The sequence below is a fragment of the Piliocolobus tephrosceles genome, chromosome 9, assembly GCF_002776525.5.
Source record: "Piliocolobus tephrosceles isolate RC106 chromosome 9, ASM277652v3, whole genome shotgun sequence".
Lineage (NCBI taxonomy): Eukaryota > Metazoa > Chordata > Mammalia > Primates > Cercopithecidae > Piliocolobus > Piliocolobus tephrosceles.
This window is the reverse complement of record NC_045442.1, coordinates 5,777,573-5,796,287: the sequence shown is the minus strand read 5'-3', so window position 1 is coordinate 5,796,287 and position 18,715 is coordinate 5,777,573. Positions and strand designations below refer to the sequence as shown.

The 18,715-nt window shown below is 49.4% G+C and overlaps 1 protein-coding gene across 4 annotated transcripts in view; it reads left to right on the top strand.

Moving 5' to 3' along the window:
• The window catches only part of PTPRE (protein tyrosine phosphatase receptor type E), a 175,764-nt gene that overhangs the window by 93,444 nt on the left and 63,605 nt on the right, over positions 1–18,715 (top strand). The window lies entirely within an intron of this gene.

The window sequence follows — 18,715 nt, the reverse complement described above, 5'->3', positions numbered from 1 at the left end:
TAGCTGCATTTCTTTTCTCCCTCTCTTTTTTTAGAAGCATACTGCTTATAGTTTAAGACCATATCCTGTTGAATGAATAGCCTACATTCTCAGAAACCGTATATTTGATAAATGCTCAAATTGTTTTTAAATTGCTAATGCTCCCATGTGGGTAAGCTCAGATATATTATGGCTCACCTATGAATTGGTTTTGATACTTATGATGAGAACAGACTTCCTGCTGAGAATAAATATTAGATTTCATTCGATGTGGTGCTTCGTTTAAATCAGTTTATCCCCGAACCTGTTTTTTTTTTTTTTTTTTTTTTTTTTTTTCCTGCAAAGTGAAGGAGGCCCTACAAGCTCTTGCACTGCACTCAGAGGAAAAGTCGTCCCTGGCACCATAAGAATTCCACCAAGCCTCACTCACTTGGGCAACTGCCCAGAAATGCTCAGCGGTGTTCAGACACCTCATGTCTAAGTAGGTGACTGTGCCCACTGACAGGGAGCGACCACTCCAGGGCCATGCCCTCTCCGTTCACAGTCATGGACAGTAGGAGAGTCTTTGTGCATCTGAACTCTGCAGGTACCATCATGAGTGGCTACAGTTCCCTTTCAACATTTGCTGTATTTTGTTCACACTAAGAGAGAATATTTGACTTTCGTATTAAAGAAGCTAGGCTAAAACAACTAATCATGTTTTACCTATACTGTGAAAGGGCTTCCATCAATTTATCTAATCAACTTATGTCCCATCCCAGTTACTCTATGTGCAGAGAGATCGGCGTGTGTGTGCGTGTGTGTGTGTGTGTGCGTGTCTGTACTATGTATGGGACATCGCACGGAAACCGGGGAAGGAATGCATTTATAGAAGTGGAAAGTTCTCAGGAAGTCTTCAGCTTTGGATCTGCTTTCACACTGAGCACTTGGTGTCAGTGTGCTGGAGAAAGGCTGATAGTAAGTGAAGTGTGGGCACGACTAGAGTGCCGGAACTTTCCTTGCATAGTATTTTATCCCAGTCATGCACTGGGGAATTCTGGACATTTTGTCAGACCCCCATTTTGATGGAGATTTAAATCCTTCAACACCCGGAATTGCTTCTTCAGGCCTGTTCAGTGCTGCTGTGTGGTTCAGTGGCCCACCCTCATGCCCAAGAGTGCCTCCTACTTCAAAACCCCAGGCAGACCCCCATCCCAGTGCATAGGTAGGGGCTGCCAGGTGCTCAGGTCCCCTGTCCCCAGAGGAAACTCCTCAGAGAGGCAAATTCAGGACTATGCCCTCCCTTTTCTGACATAGGGGTCTCCCACGGGATGATGACATGTTCTGGGAGATAAAATGGGAAAGTTCTTAGTATTAGGCGCACAGGATGCTGTGAAAACCAGCTACACATTAGGTGGGCAAACGTAAGAGAGCACGCTGTAATCTGGAGTAAGGGCACTGGAAACATCACCGGGGCCCTACAGGTTAACAAGGCTGTGGGCGCACCTGGTTTCTCCTCTGTCCTGTCCCTCATCAGTAAACACCATGACCCTCATGACCCCTGGCAGCAGCAGGGGAGGTGGCAGTGTTCCCTCTCACCTGATCTTTGCAGCCTCGAGCGCTGTCTTGCTGGCTCTGCTTGTACTTGGTAGAGCACAGCCACTGCCTCTGGAGCAAAGATCCAGGCTGTGCCAAGGCAGGACTGTGAGTCCCAGTTATGGGGACCCCCGGGGCAGCCACAGTCTCATCCATCACCCCCTCTGACAGCCAGAGCCTATGTGTCTGTGGAGGGAAGAGCAAAGCTGTCAGCATGAGTATGTGCGTGTTCAGCTGACTGTGGACTGCTCCTGCCTGTTTATTTCTGCTGTGACTTCAGGGTGCTGAGGGCATCGAGGGGGAACAAGGCCATCAGGCGGAAGTGGGCGAGGACAAAATTGTTTCCAGGGAGTTTGTATAAAGGTGGTCACTAGCAGGGGAGCTGCCTAGGGAGGGGGCAGGTAAGACACTGCTGTTCAGGAGGAAGTCAGTAGCGGGGAGCACCCTCTATCTAATTCCAGGGGCCCTACCAATCAGAACAGGTGCCAAGGAAGGAAGATGCAACAGTGCGTAGGTTGGCAGGAAAAGCCAGTGATATCAGAAGGATGGATACAGGGAGGGCCAGGGCCTGCTCCTGGCTGCTGGAGCCCTGCATGACACATGGCGCACGCTCAGGCAGCCATGTCTGAATGGCTGAAAATGATCCGATGAATGACGCAATACCAATTGGTTTTGCAGTGTTTGGGAGTCAGTCATATGTCTTTTTTTTTTTTTTTTTTTTTTTTTTTTGAGACAGGGTCTTGCTGTGTCACCCAGGCTGGAGTACAGTGGTGCGATCACAGCTCATGACTTCCTGGGCTTAAGCAATCTTCCCACCTCAGCCTCTCAAGTAGCTGGGACCACAGGCATGCACCACTGTACCGGACTAATTATTTTTATTTTTTGTAAAGATAGGGTCTTACTTTTTCACCCAGGCTAGTCTTGAACTCCTGGCTCGAGTGATCCTCCTGCCTTGGCTTCCCAAGGTGCTGGGATTACAGGCATGAGCCACCGTACCCGGCCTGGGAGTCATATGTCATATGGATGCTGAGTTTTTGCCTCTGCAGATGTGCATGCACAGATAGACCATGTACAGTCTTGAAGAGCAGAGTGGACTGTGGCTCAGACACCAGGTTCAAATCCTGGCTTGTCACTTCCTTCCTGACTTCCGGAGGTAACTTGACTGCTGTGAGGTAGTACCTTCCTCGTTGGTGATGAGAGACATAGCTGAGATGATTCTTGTAAACCACTCAGCACATGCCTGCACGTGAGTGAGCCCTGTGGAGTGTAGCTGCTGCTGTTGCGGCTCTTTTCTTCTCTGTGTTCTCCTAATCACACTGGGTGGTTGTCATTTTTGGGAAAAGAGACGTTAAAAAATGTTTTCCAATACCTTAAAAATATTAACACTATTGATTCTTTTAGAATCATGCTGTGTAACTCTTACTTTAAAACTATACTCTGTTACATTCATCCTGGTAATAGTGTTTAACAAAAAGGAAAAAGAAAAAAAAAAACAGAAAGTAGCATAATAATATCCGTGAGCAGTTTTTAAGTGTGAAATAATCCTGAATAGCTAGAAAATTCAGAGGACATTTCGCGTTATGCGTCTGTGGCAGTTCATGTGCGGACATCAGGCTCTGGAGTTCTGCCAGCATTTTAAAATTAGAACTAAAGAAATGCGCCCCAACTTAATTAGTATAAATGTTGCCGTGCAACTTCTAATAATGAGTGTAATTTGCAATACATGCTCACCATGTAATTTAGCACAATGGGAACCCGCAGACTGTAGGACTAGTGTTTACTCAAGAGAAATGATTAATACAGAAAGGAACAAAGTTTAGCAATTGGAAGCCTTTGCAGGGGCCCCATGGATGCCTATTGGGATTCTCCCATTTATATCACCCCATTGGCAACACCCCACCGATTCCCACCCCAGAGCGTCTGCCAGGACCACAGAGAGGAAGCTGTGTCATCTACTTAGTTGTACAACAATTTACACATGAGTGGGTGCCTCAGTTTCCTTCTCCGTAAAATGAGGGTGATAATAGTCCTAACGTCTTATTGTTGGGGGGATTAAATGGGTCAATGATGTAAAGCACTTAGGAAAGGGCAGAGTGTGCTGCGCACAACAAATGTCACGTGTCAATAACGATGATACTACGCTTATGACCATCTCTGCAAGTGTGATCCTCCATGGGGATCTTGGATGCCAGGCTGAGGAGGGTGCCCTTCATCCCAAAGCACAGTACATGTTGGTCCTGGGGTGATTTGTCTATACTGAGATAAAATTCACATAACATAAAATTCGCCGTTATGAAGTGTACAGTCTAGAGCATTTTGTACATTCACGGTGTTGGGCAGCCATCACCTCTACTTAGGTACAACACATTTTCATCATCCAAAATGATACCTGAACCCACTAAGCAATCAGTCTCCATTTCCCCCTTCTCCCATGCTGGCAACCACCAATCAGTTGTCCATCCATGTTGATTTACATATTCTGGATATTTTCCATCACCATCCAGTATGAGACCTTTTGTGTCTGGCTTCTTTCATATAATAACATGTTTTGAAGTGCACCTGTTCTGTAGCATGTATCGATATTTCATTCCTTTTTAGGCTGAATCATATCTCATTGAGTTACTATGTTTTGTTTACACATTCATCAGTGGATGAGCTTAGGTTGGTTTCTGCCTTTTGACTGTGATGAATTATGTGCTATTATGATAGTCATGGATGAGTTTTTCTTTGAACACATTTTCATTTCTTTTGGATATATACCTAGGAGTGGAATTTAAACATCATTCTATGGTTAAATTTTGAGGAACCACTAAATCTTTCCATAGTGGCTGCACCATTTTAATTCTTACCAGCAATGTCTGGGGGTTCTAATTCTTCTACATCCATGCCAACACTGGTTTTCCTTTTATTTTTTTCTAAATTATAGCCATCCTAAGAGGTGTGAAGTGGTATGTGATTATGGTTTGGGTTTGCGCTTCCTTAATGAATAGTGATGGCAGGCATCTTTTCATGAACTTTCTGGCTGTTTGAATGACTTCTTTGGAGAAGCATCTATTCAATCCTCGGCCTGTGTTTTGGGTTGTCTTTTTGTTGTTGAGTTGAAAGAGTATTTTATGTATTCTGGCTACTACGTCCTTACCAGATAAATCATTTGAAAGTATGTTTTCCGTTCTGTAGGTCATCTTTTCACTTTACTGTAAGTGTCTTCTGATGCACAAAAATCCTGAGATGATTCTAGACAGAGACTGAGCATAACAGTGAAAAACATTGCATTATAAAGTGAGAAACTCCTTCCTCTCTTCGTTCTCTTCCAACCTTCCTTATACCCAGAGAGAAAGGCTCAGCTTGGTGCTGGTGTGGCCTTGACACCCGTCTAATCCTTGCTTATCTACCTTTTTAACAAAGAGAGAACAGGCTCTAACCCAAGAGCCTTACACAGGGCCAGCCAGGAAATTCATAGCCTGTCTTCCCCATCTTCACTGGTGATACTCAGCCTCCTATTTATACTAATGACAAAGAGTTTTAACATAATGTATTTGATGTTTTAAAAAATGGGTGAGTGATATGATAAGGCTTGTGAAGGTGCTAAGAGAATAGCAGAACTGCTGCTGGACGCCTCTGGGCGTCCCTGAGTAGGTGACAGATGGGGGGTGCCCAAGGACCCTCCGTCTGGTGATCGGAAGTGGGGCAGATGGAGGACGCTGGGCAGGCCGGCCATGAGCCAGCAGCTGGGAAGCCATTACTGACTCCCCATTCTTTCTCCCTTAATCCTCTCAACTGCCCAGCAAGGTGAGGAAGGCCTTGAGCTTCAGGGCTGAAGAGAAAGAAGGGAAAGGTGTGAAGGTTGGCTGAGAGGAATGTGGCAGGACTTGGTGAGGAATGGATGTGGGGGAAGGAGTGTCTAGAAGGATCTGGAAGGATCCATGGCCAGTGAAGGGAAAGATGGACAGACACGGAACTAGAAGCAGCATTTGAGAAGCCTCTTCACGTTTTTCAAAGCTTGGCCTGTTTGAGTTTCCTGCGACTGCTGTAGAAAATTACCAGAAATTGGCCAGGCGGGGTGGCTCATGCCTGTAATCCCAGCACTTTGGGAGGCTGAGGTTGGGTGGATCACGAGGTCAGGAGATGAAGACCATCCTGGCTAACATGGTGAAATCCCGTTTCTACTAAAAATACAAAAACAAAATTACCTTGGTGTGGTGGTGGGTGCCTGTAGTCCCAGCTACTCGGGAGGCTGAGGCAGGAGAATGGTATGATCCCAGGAGGGGGAGCTTGCAGTGAGCCGAGATAGCGCCACTGCACTCCAGCCTGGGTGGCAGAGCGAGACTGTCGGAAGGGGAGGGGAGGGAAGGGGAGGGGGAAAGGAAGGCAGGAAAGGAAAGGAGGGAGGGAAGGAAAGGAGGGAGGAAAGGAAAGGAAAGGAAGGAAAGGAAGGAAGGAGGGAGGGAGGAAGAAAGGAAAGGAAAGGAACAGAAAGGAAAGAAAGGAGGGAGGGAGAGAGAGAGGGAAGGAAGGAAGGAAGGAAGGAAGGAAGGAAGGAAGGAAGGAAGGAAGGAAGGAAGGAAGGAAGGAAGGAAGGAAGGAAAGGGAAGGGAAGAAGGAAGGAAGAAAGGAAATTACCAGAAATGTAATGACTGAAAGCAGTAGAGATGCGTGGTCCCACAGTTCTGGAGGCTGCAAGTCTGAAGCCAAGGCCTCGGCAGGGCAGTGCTCACTTTAAAGGCTCTGGGAGAGATCCCTCCTTCCATCCTCCAGAGTCCATGGACTCCCGCAGCCATTGGCATTCCCCGGCTTGTGGCTGCCTCCCTCCAGCTTCCACCTCCATCTTCATGTGGCTTTCCTCTCAGTATACTTGGTGTGCCACCTCCTCTTCTTATAAAGACACCAGTCATTGGATTTAGGGTCCACTCTAATCCATCATGACCTCATCTTAACTAACTACATCTGCAGTGACCCTATTTCTAAATAAGGTCACATTCTGAGATTCCAGATGGTTATGAATTTGGGGGACACTGTCAACCCCCAGTACTGTATTGTTTGCAGATGGCCGATGACCCATTCCCACTGAAGGTCTTGAGGCATGACTGACACCATTGAGTGTCCCAAACCAACCTGGTGCATCCACTGTCACTCAGAAGTTCTGACCTCAGTTGGCATTGGCACCGTCAGGGTCCCTGGAGATTTCACAGAAGAGCAGGGAAGCAGATTTTCACAGACAGGTTTCAACCTGAGCACAGGAATTGTATACCTAATCAACTTCTAGGTGCCTCTTCGGTACTTAACGTTGGCTTGAAAATCATTGCTTAATTTAGGTCTGTTTCCTGTCTGAACTAAATGGAGTCGAGGAGGTTTATAGTCTTTCATGCTTTTGCTAAATTGTGTTTTACTTTGTTTCCAACTAAAAATGAGAGATCAAACTATAGTTATGCTATGTTGATACAGAGTTCCGTCTTTATTGCAAACTTTGCCACATGGGCCATGTTGATACAGAGTTCCGTCTTTATTGCAAACTTTGCCACACAGGCCATGTTGATACAGAGTTCCGTCTTTATTGCAAACTTTGCCACACGGGCCATGTTGATACAGAGTTCCGTCTTTATTGCAAACTTCGCCACAGGGAGCTGGAAGACATCTGAGTGTAGGGATCATGTTCTTTGTCTTCGTTGGCCTGACTCTGCCAGACCTGGGGTACAGCAGCAAGGAGACCCGTAAACATTTGGGGGGATAAACGAAAAGAGAAGGCATAGTCTGGGTGAATGGAGGGGCCTTTCCTGCATCCCCGAGATGGTGTCAAGTCCCACAAAAGACTCTTTTCTACCAGAAGAAAAGTATTTCTGTCATGTCTCTGCCGAAAAGTTTTCTCTCTCCTCCTTCCAACCTCCTCATTGTCATTGAATTTCAAATGAAAGGATACTGTTCGCTCAAAAGCGACACCAGAGTTTGATACAGCTCAAGTACAACTCCACGGCTCCTAGTCAGGTCAATTCTTACTGGACCTGAACATTTGTAAGCACAATTGAATAAACTCAAATTCTCACTGCCTATTTCCTCTTTTCCTATTACCTGATTTTCTAGAAGATTGTGACATTTATTTTACTTTGCCTCTCTGATCCTCAGTGTGCACAGCTGGAAGGCAGGCACCATGAGAGTCTTGTACTGTCTCAGTGAGCTGCTGTGGAATCAGATGTGTTCTGCAGAGAAAGAGCCATGAAGACTTTATGCCCTGATCAGCATCTACATCTTGACTTTTGTTCATCTGCATAACTTGCTCGGCTTCTGTACATGATTGTCTCTGAAATAAGCGGCCACCTTCTGCCTCGCACACCTCGTTCCTACATTGATAATCCCTCCTACATCCCAATACTGACTTAGGGATGGAACCCCGAGCCTCTCATCACCCCTGCTGCTTACAGGGGTTGGATTGGCGCTGGTAGTCAGCTTCCTCCAGGAAGAAGGCATCTCTCACCACTGGGGAGGCTCAGGAGGCTCCACACCACGTGTGCCTGCCTGCAGAGTCCCCTGCGCTGGGAAAACTGCCCAAGGGAGACGGTGCATCCACCATCTCCCTGCAGCCCTGCTGGCTCATCCGCCCTCGCCTCCCTGCCTCCCTTTCACCCTCCCTCCAGGTGCCTTTGCAGCCTCAGGGGATTCATGCTGCACCTCTGGCTTCCTCCGGGAGCTTCTGGAAGGTGAAATAAAGTCCCTGGGATGCCGAGCTCTCTCTGGACCTGAAAAAGCCTCCCATCAAGAGAGAGAAATCCTAGAGATTCTTAGCAAAAGTTTCAGTAACCAGGGATAATGGGACAGCCAGTCCTGGGTTTCTAAACCCAGTTGATCAATATCCCCTTTATTCTAGTAGGTCAGCGGACTCTGGGGTTGGGGGCGGTATTTCCTGGGAGACAGCCAGCCCAGGCTATTGGAGCATCCCGCCTTTGCTTTCAGTATGGAAATGAGCCCGACACACCTGGGCTAGTCACATCTTCCCAGAACCTACTGTGCTAACTCTGGCCAGGACTCAAGGATGTAAGAAGTAGGAGACGCAGGAGCAGGGGCACAGAGCTGCTGGCCCTTTCTCAGAAGCACATCAGCTGAATAAATGCACCAAAGCCTCCAGGCATCCAGCTTGCGTCCTCATCCTGCCAGGGCCCCTGGCTCTTCCTGTCACTGATGAATGCAGCCAGTCAGTCAATCAGCAAACCTGCATGAGTTCACTGCCCAGTGCTAAGTCCCAGAAGTACAAAGAGAGAGAGAGAGAAAGAGAGGGAGAGAGAGGAGTCTCTGGTCTGGCTGGGGCTGGGTTACTTTGTCCCCTGCAGATCTTACCAGGAGTGCACCTTGTCGGTCAGGGGCTGCCTGGAACTTCAGTGCTGGAGGCCCGGCCGGCTACAGTGTCACCTCCACTGTGGTGCTGGCCGTCACTGCAGGCCACAGAAGCACTTTTTCTCCTGGCAGCCGGGAGCTGCAGCATCCGGGGGGAGTCTCACTGTTCAGCAGCCTGCACATTCTGAAGGTTTATATCTTCGGGACTGAAAATTGGAGTCCCCTTTAGATTTCTATCTCCTGCTTGGTAACGTCAGTATATAATAAGAGAAATAAAATGGATTTTGTTGCCTTCTCGTTTGGTTGCCTTTGAGCTGACATATTTTAAAGTGTTTGTTTACATTCCAGAAAAGGGTAAAACGTCCATGGCAGGTGAGCTTGATGTTCTGTTACTTTCTGAGAAATCAGGGATGTTCCCTTGCATTCGTGAACCACTTGGGGAGAGCTGAAGGGTGCGGCAGCTTCTGTGAGACTTGGTCTCTGCTTCAGGGCATGGAGCTGACATTTGCAAAGGCCCCCTGTGTGCCAGCCAGTGCCAAGGGCATGCTTCTTCCCTATGGAGCTTCCCCCGAGGTACAACGCGGTCACTATTGTGCTCATTTTACTCCGAGCCTGAAAGAGCTGGCCCAGGGCTACACGGCTGGTGGACTGGAGCTTAGGTCGTCCTGAACTTGTGGCCCAGGCTCTTTCCAGCGTCTGTGCTGCTAGGAGAACAGCTGTGCCTTGAAAGATGCTGAAAAGAATTCAGCTGTTTAGGTTTTAGAACCTGGGCTTTCCCAACTCCTTCATTGTTTAAATATTACCAATGAAATGGAGAAAATCTATTTAGCACATTATTGTGGTCACGTTTCATATTAAGACAACAAAATTTCTCTCTGGTTTCTGCATGGTGGCCTCACCTCCCTCCATGGCCAGGAGTCAGGGGACATATGAGTCACCATCCAAGTCCTGACCCTCCTGAGAGAAAGCAGGCAAGACTGATAATTACACTGAGCAATGACCATGAGCTAAGATGGTCCAGAGCCAATAGGGGCATGTGGTCGCCCTGTTGATAGAACATCTCACGGTGATGAGGGCCATTCATTCATTCACTCACTTACTTATTCATCCCTCAAGTCCTTCTGGGCAGCCCCTGGGTACCAGGCCCTTTGCTGGCCATAAACCAGGCCGACTTGTCCCCAGCCCTTCCAGCCTGGATCCCTGGGAGGCGGGGGTGTGTGGTTTTAGCCCCTATGTTCTCATACCAGAGATTACTTCCCATTTTACAGGTTGCCAAATGTACATGAGTGCCCACACACAGAAAATGGCAGAGCCCAGGGACTCTGAAGCCCAGTGGTCGAGGTATGCCCAGCCTTTGCTAAAGACAGCAGAGAATGGCTTGGCTTGGGAACTGAAATTTTTCCTTGTCTGAGAAATACAAGAGCCCCTCCCTTTGCCGGGGGCACAGATCCCATCACCACCGTGTCAAGGAAGAGACCATGTGGTCCCTAGCCCAGTTCTCTCTGCCTCTTTTTCTCTCTCCTACTTTCTTCTCCTCTCAGCTTTAGATCCCCAGCCACAAACGTCAAACCCTGGCTTGTTAAATAGCTGGTAACCCATCCATTAAGCGGAAGGCAGGCAGAAGGTTCGTGTCCCAGGAGCCACCCGTCTTCCTGAATTGCCACCGCTGTCCAAAGCATGACACTTCATTTGTACATACTTTGAGTTATAGTCTTCAGAATAATTAATTTTAATATGTATGGAAGAATCGATTCCGTGGGAAGAAAGCCAATTTCCTGAACATGGCATGCTGTTTGATGGGTAATTCTCTCTCATTCCAGGCAAGGAAATTCCATTTGGGTGTTAAATTTCTTGGCTAGGGTAGAGATAACAGACCCACAGATTGTAAAATTCCAGGCTGGGAGGTGGTGTGAGGATGACTGTTGGGAATTCACATGAATCTTACAATGCTAGTTCCTAATTAATCACGGTAACACAGGGAGTGGATGGAGAGGAAAACTATTTAAGAACAAATGTTTGGGCATTGGTGAAGTGGTTATTTAAGGGAGTGCAAGTACCAGAAACCACGTTTCTAGAGTGATCCTGCAAGGATGCTGGTTGGGTGACTGGGGGACCCCGGAAGAGGCGTGAGTTAGGAAGGTTCGGGGCATGGCTTGGGCGCACCAGGTGGGTGCGCGGTGGGCGTTCCTGTGGCTTACCCGACGGTGCCACCTGCTGGTCGCCTCTGGCATGACACCCGGGCTTCAAGATTGGCGCATGCGCAGAAGCGCCCCCGCAGCCCTCCCGGATCCCTAATACTTCCAAATTCAGATGTTAAGTTGAGCTCATAAAATGCAAAGTTATAATACCATTTCACTAGAAATTCCTTTTAGGACACTCCTGTTACTCTATGCTTCCTCTCTCTGTCCTATTGGGCTGTGGGCATCCTAGGAGCTCCCCCCTCCACCTCAGGAGGGTACCATGGCTGGTGAACAGCCGAGCTCAGCAACTGTGAGTGCCTCACACGTGCCAGTTCACAGGCGGTGGCCTAGACACCTGGAATGTGGCTGTCACTGTCCCCCTCCCACCAGCTCAGAGCAGAACCTGGGCCAGAGAGTCCACCTGTGTCCTCACCCATCCTAAGGGCAGAAACTGTCCCAAGATCAGAGAAGGGGAAAATCCTCTAAGAGACAAGCGACTTGCCCAGGGTGACAAGATAGAGAGCCCAGGTGTGAACCCAGGTCCACCTGTCTCCTGGCTCAGAGTGACAAGACTGAAAGCCCGGGTGTGAACCCAGGTCCACCTGTCTCCCGTGTTGGGGTTCTTTTCAGAGTGCTGACCGCCTCCTGGAGCCTCCCAATGCAACTCACCCTTGCAACTCAAGGGTGATTTTAGGGCAATAAAATGCTCCAGGATAGCTCTGACCTTGTGGTCACTCAAGAGTCCAGCAACTTCCTGGCCAATAAACCAAACTTCTCCTTGCCCTGTGCCTGTGAGGTCTGGCCGATTCTCCCCATGAGGCTGAGCTGGTAAATATCCAGTGTTACCTGCTACCCTTGCTTTGCTGAGAAGCCCCAGATGAAGCTCCTCCCCATAGCAGCGAGGCAGCCCCCAGCCTTGAGAGAGGCACATGCCGTCAGTTTTGTCCTGACAGCTGTGCTGTTGACCACCTGGGTTTCTGCTCAGCTCAGGAGTCATCAAGGTGCACCTGCTACTTGCTAGGCGTGGATGAGGCATCATTTCCTGTCCTCAGGAACTTCACAAGAGCAGAAATGGGGGCTAGCTCCGGTGGCATATTCAGCACCTAGGACACCTATGTCAAATACAAGGATTCCAGCAAATTTTCAAAAGGTTGGCACCAGCCACTCCCCACAACCCTACCTTGAACCCACTGAAGTCTTTCTCAGGGGAGTGTGGTCCCCAGTTAGACTAGAAATCCTTTGAAGGCAGCAAGGTTGTCAAATCTTGTTAATTAAACAAGGCCTCCTTCCCTGCTCTGTGTCCAGAAGACACTCAGTAAATACTTGTTAAACAAATAAACACATTTCTATTACTGGCTCTTGGTCACTAAAATCAGCATTTCTTTAAAAATTCATGAGCACCATAATGCTTCCCTGTGCGAGAGCAAGCCACGTTATGAAATTGGCATGAATTTTCTATTAAAGAGAAGAGTATCTATTTAATAATACTCCCAAAGGGTAGCTTTTTGGGTTACTGCTGTGCTGCGTTATAATTTTCTATAATTACATGGTGTTGATTGTAGTTTACCAACAGAGTGTCAGTAAAGAAAAATGTAACCCTGGAACCGTATTACTTCAAGTGTGCAGCCTTACCAAATGGAAACTCATCGGTTAGCTGGGTCAAGGGTGGCTAAGAGAGTGTTCTCCTCCAAAGTCATGAATAGAGGAAACATAAATTTGCCCTGCAGCTCTCAATGTGTGTGGTCAAAACGAATAGCCAGGGGATCTGTTAGGAAACCCTTTGGGATAATCTAGAAATGGAGGGAGAATCCTATCTTTGAGCGCCCCCGGGGGCTGCTAGTAGAAAGGAGTTTGACGGACAGCAGCCTTAAGGGGCAGCACCTGTTGAGAAAAGCAATCCTGTAAATGGTCGCATGGTAGACAGAGAATGGATGTGCTATGATCTTCCCCCCAGATTTATATGTTGAAATCTGATTACCAATGTGCTGGGTTGAGGAGGCAGGGCCTTGGGAGGTGACTAGGTCATGAAGGTGGGGCCCTCTTGAATGGGATTAGTGCCCTTACAAAATAGGCTCCAGGGGACCTATTTGCTGAAGACACAGCAAAAAGGTCTCTGAACAGGCAGAGGGCACTCCCCAGACACCACATTCGCTGGCACCTTCATCCTGGACTTCTCAGCCTCCAGAACTGTGAGAAGTTTCTATTGTTTTTAGGCCACCCAGTCTAAGATATTTTGTTATAGCAGCTGGGCTAAGATAGTGTGTAGACGGAGTTTTCCGAAGGCAGGGCTGTGTTTGTTGTGTTCGCCTTTGAATGCAAGTAGGGGCCAGTAAGTAGTGGAATGCATGCAGGAGGCTATCATGAACTTGGACAAGACCCGACGTGCCCCTGCGTCTGCCATCCTCTTGATGTGTGCCTCAGGCCAAATTGCCTGTCCTCTCTGGGTCATGGTCATCTGTGCTCTAGAAGAGGATTTTGATCCTCCTTCCCAGAGTGGCTGAGTGTAAGACAAGGGAATGTGAAGTCACTCAGCACATAATGTCCGGGGGCCGCAATCGGCTCTGCCTGGGACATCCATCCCGTGGCATTGGGTCTGGCAGCATTCAGGCCGGAGGTTGGTGGGAAGCCACTCTCGCCCCCAGACTGGCTGGCAAAGTGGGAGATGCACCACCCTCGCAAGTCTGATGAGAACCAGGGCTTTGGCAGGGACCCCGGCCCCACAGGTCCCCTCCAGGCACCGGCAGATGGGGTGTCTCCACCCTCACAGCTGGGGTGTCCGGGGAGGTCGTGAAGCAGCTCCTCTGAGTTATAAAATATGGAGCTTTCACTCCTTAGTTGTGATTTGGGGTCAAATGTTCTCCCAAACAACCAGAGGAACAGTCATAAAGAAAGCATGCACACTGTTTGGCCCAATTAACATTCTTCAGAAGATGGGGGCAATTCTTTGAAGTCTGTTCCTTCAAACTGCGTGTGTCGAGGGGGATGTCGACACACCCCTGTTGGGCTGGGCCAAGCTTCTGCCCTAATTAGATATTTACACAAGAGACCCAAGCGGGGAGGGTGGATTTATTTTTAATAAAAGAAGATTAAAATCTGTGTATCTGCAGCATATTAAGGAAGACCGAACCAAATTAAAAACCCTCCCACAACTTTGAATAGTGGGGGCCTGGAAAAGGAAGCATTTCACTTGGAATTTACTAAAACTTGTTGCTTTGAGTCAGGAAGAAAAAAATCAGCAATCCCCTTTCCCCCGTCTCAACCCCAACTTCACCTTGGCTTGTTGGTGCTCCCAGTGAGGGCGCTGGGGGTTGTCAGCCGAGCCCTCTGCATTTGACGAGCCACTGTAAACCCAGACTCTGCGGCTGGGTGCCCATTTGTGGAACTGCAGCCCCAGGCTGGGAGGAAGGAGACAGTGGAGGTGACATGGCTGGGAATGGGATGGGGTGGGGGCCACTCTGACACTCTGCAAGCTCAGGGACCAGCCCAGAGGGTCACACGAGAGTGCAGGCCACACCCAGTCTTCCCACGAGAAGACAGATCTCCAGACTTTCATGCGGACTCCCCTGATTTTAAATATTTCAAACTAATCTAAAACCTTTGTAAACATATATACTTCCTCTTCCAACCCAGAAATTCCACTTACGGTCGTTGACCCCAAATACTTGAAGAAATGTGTCCACAAAAAGACCTGTACCCAAGCACTCATAGCAAAGACCTGAACCCAAGCACTCACAGCGGCTTTGTTTGTAAGAGCAAAGTAACTGAAACAACACAAATGTGTATCAAGAGGAGAATGCGGCCAGGCCTGGTGGCTCATGCCTGTAATCCCAGCACTTCGGGAGACCAAAGCAGGAGAATCACTGAAGCTCAGGAGTTCAAGACTAGCCTGGATAACATAGGAATACCTCATCTTTAAAAATAATACTAATAATAAAAACTTGGCCAGGCATGTGGCACATGCCTGTAGTCCCAGCCACTCACTTGGGCCCAGGAATTCGAGGTTACAGTAAGATGTGATCTTGTAACTGCACTCCTGTCTCTAAAAATAATAAATAAAAAGGGGAGAGTTGGAGAGCAGATGGCGGCACAATCATATGACTGTATGCTGTTCTACAGCCAAAAGGAATGGGCTGTGGTGCCCATGACAAAGCGGATGGGCCTCGAAGCCTGTGGCACTAAAGAAGCATTAGGACATGAGCTGCATGGTTCCGCTTAGAGGAAGTTCAAGGACAGGCAAAGGAATCTTCTCTGAAGGTGGAGATCAGAATGGTGTGGGCTTCCTGGGGTTGTGGGTGGGGACTGTTTGGTAGACTGAAAAGGGACAAGAAGGAAGTGTCTAGGATAGTGACAGATGTCCCTCCTGGGGACTAGGGCATGGACCATATGGGGGTCTGCAGCAGACATTTGCCCAAACTCATCACACCGTAGGCTTAAGGTCCATGCACTTGACTCTATGTAATTACAGCTTTTCAAAAAATTCAAAACTGTCAAAACACAGAACAGGTCAAACCCAGTAATGTAGGTCACATTTAGTCAGTGGGCCCCCACTTGCAGCTTCCATTACAGTAAATGTTTTTTTTTTTTTTTTTTTTTCTGAGACGGAGTCTCGCTCTGTCACCCGGGCTGGAGTGCAGTGGCCGGATCTCAGCTCACTGCAAGCTCCGCCTCCCAGGTTTACGCCATTCTCCTGCCTCAGCCTCCGGAGTAGCTGGGACTACAGGCGCCCGCTACCTCGCCGGGCTAGTTTTTTGTATTTTTTAGTAGAGACGGGGTTTCACCGTGTTAGCCAGGATGGTCTCGATCTCCTGACCTCGTGATCCGCCTGTCTCGGCCTCCCAAAGTGCTGGGATTACAGGCGTGAGCCACTGTGCCCGGCCACAGTAAATGTTTGCCTTTATGTTAACTAGGGACCCCTGGACCCCAGTCTCCAGGAGGAGACACATCCCTCCCCACCAGCCATCTATGTGGTGAGAACCTGAAACTACTCTAAAAACATGTCTATTTTTTTAGACCAGTGCCACTATGCCTGGCCAATTTTTTTAAATTTATTTTTTTAGAGATGGGGTCTTGCTATGTTGTCCAGGCTGGTGAGGAGACAGCTCAGGATTCATGGAGCAGCATGGGCCAGGCTGATGGCGGTGAGCAGAAGGCAGTCCAGTGGCCTGGGAACAGCACCCAGGTGGCCGAGAGGTACCGGTCTCTGGAGAGGTTGGCATGGCTCAGAGGGGAATGGATCAAAAGAGTTTGGCAGGGCAAGTGGGGTGGGCATTAAGAACATTAAGAAGAGCTGGGAGCTACAGAAATGGGAGGTAAGGGACCTGGCACGCTTGCTGGAGGGGCCATTGGGCACATTGTGGGGGCCGCTGCCCATGCTGGCCTCAAGGAGGAGTCTGAGTTCAACTCCAAGGGCAGTAGGATGGGGTGAGAATTTTTTTTCTTTCTCACCGACATTTTTTAGAGGAGTTTCAGGGTCACAGCTAAATGAAGTGGAAGGTACAGAATTTCCACATGCCCACCCCACACAGGCACAGCCTCACCCACTGTCAACATCCTGAACTGGGATGGGACATTTGGTAATTGGATGACTCACTCTGGGACAGTGCAGTCACCCAGAGTCCATACCCTACGCCACGCTCAGCCTCAGTGGCCACATTCTGTGGGTTTGGACCGATTTACAGTGACTGGGACCCACCAATGTAGTATCCAAGGAGCTTCACTGTCCTAAAACTTCTCTGTGTACCAAGGCTTTTAGAGGCACAGAAGCTTTAGCTCTGAAAGCTGCAGGGGGCAGTTAGAGGGGTCAGGCTGGAGGCTGTGGCACAGGAGGTGGGTGGGCCTCCTCCCCAAACCTGGCTCAGACACCCACTGGGCGTCCTTCCACAAGACGACCTTTTGGGGCTCCACTTGGGCGTCCTGCGTGCTTCACACCGCAGGCAGGGACAGGTGAGGGATAAAGTACCCAGCAGGAGCCCGCAGGGTCGTGACACGTGAGGGTCTGGCACAAACTCGCTGGGCTTCTCATGCCCACAACAGATTCAGTGCCTGCCCTGCAGAGCCCAGAAGCCCCGGGCTGAGAGTGGAAATTCCTAGAGCAACTGAGAGGGGAGCATGCTCTGGAGGTGGTAGGAGCTTTGGGGCTGGGGACGTGGGGGGTAGGAGCTTTGGAGTGGGGGGCATGAGAGTGACTTCTGAGACCCGGTGTCCTCTGAAACCTCACGTCTAAATTGCATGGCACATTCCTTCTTGGCACCAGCTGGGCCAGAGGCTCCCTCCCGGCTGCCAGATGCTGCTCCTGGCAATGCTGGTCACAGGCATCGGACCCCAGGGACTGGATGGAGCACATCTGCACAGCGGTTCCTACTGCATCGCACACACGTTACTGTCATCTCGCAGATCTGTGTCATCCTGACTCTTAAATTTCCTGTCTTGTGGTCCAATCAAAATAGGTCTCACTGACCCAGCCAAAATCTATATGCATGAGGCTTTGACGATGCAGATGTTTCCTGCTATTCCTAGAGCAGGAGGCGGTGTTGGCCAAGGCCTCATCAACAGCTGTTCCCAGAAGAGTGGGGCTGAGAGAGACTTGGAGGGAGGAGAGGCCACCTCCCCACAGCCTGCGTCTCCTCTGCGACCAGGGACCGTCACTCTCCTCTGCGGAAGCCTGAAGCTGCTCTCAGCCAGTTCTCCCAGATCAGCACCCTCAGGAGACCTCAAGAGTTGCAAACCAAGACAGCCAGAAAATGGGGTACTCCCCGCCAGCCTAGTGGGGAGTACTGAGCCCTGGGCTCTCCCACCTTCCAAGCCACTCCAGTGCCCATCTCTCACACTCTCTGTGTCTCTCTCTCACACACACACACACACACTCACAGCACACACACACACAGACACACAGATACCCAGTGTTTCAGCGCATTTCTACAGAAATGACTCATGTGCACACTGCACCAGGGAAACACCACATTGAAATCGAGGACTCTAATAGGTCATAAGCTGAGGGTGCATTTTTTCACCCCAGACTTTGGGGTCTCCTCTGGTCCCCTGGGCCCCCTCTCCCCTCCCAGCCCCAGACAGGATCGTGCAGCGGTTCCATCAGGACTTGGGAAGCTGAGAGACCCGACTTCCAATCCCAGCCCTGCCCCTTGCCTGCTGCATGACTTGGGCCCATTGCTTGGCCTTTCTGAGCCTTAGTTTCCCCAGCTGGGGGAGTGAAGATGGCAGTTCCTGCCTCATAAGGTTGTGAGGATGAGACAAGAAAACGCAGGTGGATCGAGTAGCCTGACACCCAGTGCTCAGATCTCCACACAGTGCTGTTTTTGCAGGGTCACTGCCTTCCTCTCACCCTAGTGTGGCCTCAGCCTCCAAGAGGCCTAGAACTCTGGGAAAGGAGCAGTCAGGACAGGACACGGCTCCAGGCTTTTCTTGTTTCTCTAAAATACTCAGAGTCCAGAGTCTGCCTTGAGTAACCAGAGCTGGCACGAAGGGAGTGGGAACCCTGAACACGGGTTTGCCATTCTGGGGCTCCCTGGTGGTGTGTCCTGTGTCAGCCCGTCCATTCATTCATTCATTCATTCATTCATCTAAGCACGTGTTCATCAGCTGCCCCCTGCACGTCCACTGTCTGCATTAGGGTTCTCCCCAGGCCTCTTTTGTGTGGGGAGCCC